This window comes from Hipposideros armiger, unplaced genomic scaffold (assembly GCF_001890085.2).
Source record: "Hipposideros armiger isolate ML-2016 unplaced genomic scaffold, ASM189008v1 scaffold_874, whole genome shotgun sequence".
Classification (NCBI taxonomy): Eukaryota; Metazoa; Chordata; class Mammalia; order Chiroptera; family Hipposideridae; genus Hipposideros; species Hipposideros armiger.
The window spans coordinates 303850-306480 of record NW_017732224.1 but is presented as its reverse complement, the minus strand read 5'-3'; the positions used below and the strand labels follow the sequence as shown (position 1 = coordinate 306480).

Genomic DNA, 2631 nt, shown 5'->3' with positions numbered 1-2631 from the left:
GAACGACTGGGGCTACTGCACCGAAAGAGGAGCTGTCAGACACAGGCTGGAAAGGATACACACAGGGCCTGGGATTTCTTTCCTTTTCTTCCCCACCCCCTTATTTATCAGTGTGGAGTTGTTCCACTTACATTGCTGTATAACTAAGGAATCCAAACTTTAGTTATGGCTTAAAAGAACCATTTCATTATGCTTATGGATTTTTTTAGCTCAGAAATTCAGGCAGAGCTCAGAGGGAGTGGCTTGCTGCTGCTCCACGATGTCTGGAGCCTCATTTGAGAGAATTTGAAGATGAGGTGACTTCACCGTTGGGACTGGAATCACCTGAAGCCATGTTCACTTATGTGCCTGGTACCTGGATTGGGACAACTTGAAGAAAAGGGCGTGACTGAGTGACTACACGTTACACATAGCATCTCCATGTGGCTTGGCTTCCTCACAGCATGGTGGCCTCTGGGTTGTTGGACTTTTTACATGGTGGCTCAGGACCCCAGAATTAAGTATTCCAACAAACAAGTTGGAAGCTCCATGCCTTTTTATGATCCAGCCTCTTAAATCATATGATATAATTTCCACTCCATTGACTGAAGCAGCTCCATACTTACCCAGGTTCAAAAGGAGGAGAAAAACATCTCATCTGCTGATAACAGGGTTATCAATAAATTTGGGGGCATTGTTTGTTTGGGGGAGGAGGAGCAGTGTTTTAACATATTTATGTATTTATAGGAATGCATACTCAGTAACTATGGAATGAATGATTTGTGGATAAAATATATTTCTTGTAATTATACACTGATAGCTGATGCCAGGATAAAGGATTGTTAAAAGTTGGGAGAGAATCAAAATTCAGAGTCTTATAAGACCTTCTTGAAATTAAAAATAGGCACTGTACTAAGTAAATTATACTTGTATTTTTTAAATATACAAGTTTATAGATGAGAAAATAGAAATTCAGAAAGTTAGTTGACCTGCTGAAAGTCTTACAACCAATAAATGGCAGAAACCTGATTCTAAATCAAGTCTGAGTTTTGTTAAAGTAGTTTTTTTTGTTTGTTTTGCTTTGCTTTTTATTTCTACTGAATGTGGTGGGAATGAGAAGGAAGGGTTCACTGTAAGATGCCTTGTGAAGTTAGAATTGGTAGGACTTTGCCAACAATTGGATGTGGAGATGGTCAAGAAGAAGTGAAGTTAAAGATGAATCTTTGTCTCCAAAATTATGCGATGAAGCAGATATCGGGGGTGTCCTCCAAAACAGAGATGGTAGAAAGAACAAATTTGTACTGGTTGGCAGGAGGTGAGTAAGAAGCAGGAGCAACATAATTCTTAAAGCCCAATTAGAATTGAAGTTTTATTACAAATTTCAAGACAGTGACAGCAGAACAAGCACTGGACCCCACGGCCTGCACAAACTGCACTACCACAAAGGCAGCCCTGAAAGAGTTTAGTTTGGGGCATGTCTTACTTTAGTTGCTAGAGATACAGTAAAGATAAACTTACAAAACAGGAATGGAACAATTATGTAGTCCTTTACAGATCAGAAAGATGGAACAAGAATGTTGGAATAATATATCAGCTGAAGGAACCTTTATCATATTCAAGGGCATTGTTTTTATTTTTAAATAACAAACTGAAGACACTTTAAGGATAGAGTGTTAGTTTAACTGTCCCTCAGGCATGATTATTTATAACAATCTTTTTGTATCCCAAGCTATAGATAGAGGGAAAGAAAAGACATTTACTTTGAGAGCCAGTCCTGATCTAGGGATGGAGAGAAAATTCTGGAACAGACTTTACCACTTAAATGTGGTAGATAGAATTTTTATCTAGGACACACTATATTGGGCTTCCATGACTTTTGCCACTAACTAGGTGAGTGACTTTTAATAAAGCATTTCACCTCTCTTGGTCTCATGTCTTTATTAATTAAATGGTAGTTTATGCGAGATGTATTCATTTTATAAAATTTACTATTTTCTATTTTGCTCTAGCACCAAACTTACCTCTAAATAGTGGTGAGTAAAACAAAATGTCTGACATTTTCTACCTACAAAATGCTAAGATGTTTAAGATTTTAAACACACACACAAATAAAACAATGATATATCAGAAATCATACAGCCCAGTCAGACCAAGATAAGAATTTCAGATCTCCCTCTTACTACCTATGTGCACTTGATCAAAATTCTTAACCTTTCTGCTTTACATTTTAATCTGTAAAATGAGAATAATGGTGCTAACTGCCATGTGATGTTTAAGATCCCTGTGCATTCATGCCTAGCTCAGTGACTGTAGTGCATAGTACTTACTAAATAAATGTTTATGACTTTTTCACTCTCTGACTCTTATTCCTCATGCTGAATATGCATTTCAGATTCTCAGGTCATCCATCAAAATAAGAACACTTCCCGGATCACCTCATCAAGACATTTATGTACGAGGTCAGACAATTAGTTTGCGAACTCATCCTAGAAAAAGTGCTACATACCTCATTGCTGTATATCACTACGGTCACTTTTGAAGTACTCCCCCTGGGAATCTATGCACTGATGCCAGTGCCTAGTTCACCCTTCAAAGCAACTTTGGAACTCTTTTTCTGGAATGGCCTTAAGAGCTGTCGTCATATTAACCTTG

General features: G+C 37.8%; 1 long non-coding RNA gene across 1 annotated transcript in view; it reads left to right on the top strand.

Moving 5' to 3' along the window:
- Positions 1-1019, top strand: part of LOC109374902 (uncharacterized) — a 12530-nt gene extending 11511 nt beyond the window's left edge. The window contains exon 2 of the long non-coding RNA XR_002122481.1: positions 210-1019. This is a non-coding gene — a long non-coding RNA (uncharacterized LOC109374902). The remainder of the gene's footprint in view (positions 1-209) is intronic.
- Positions 1020-2631: the final 1612 nt, after the last annotated feature.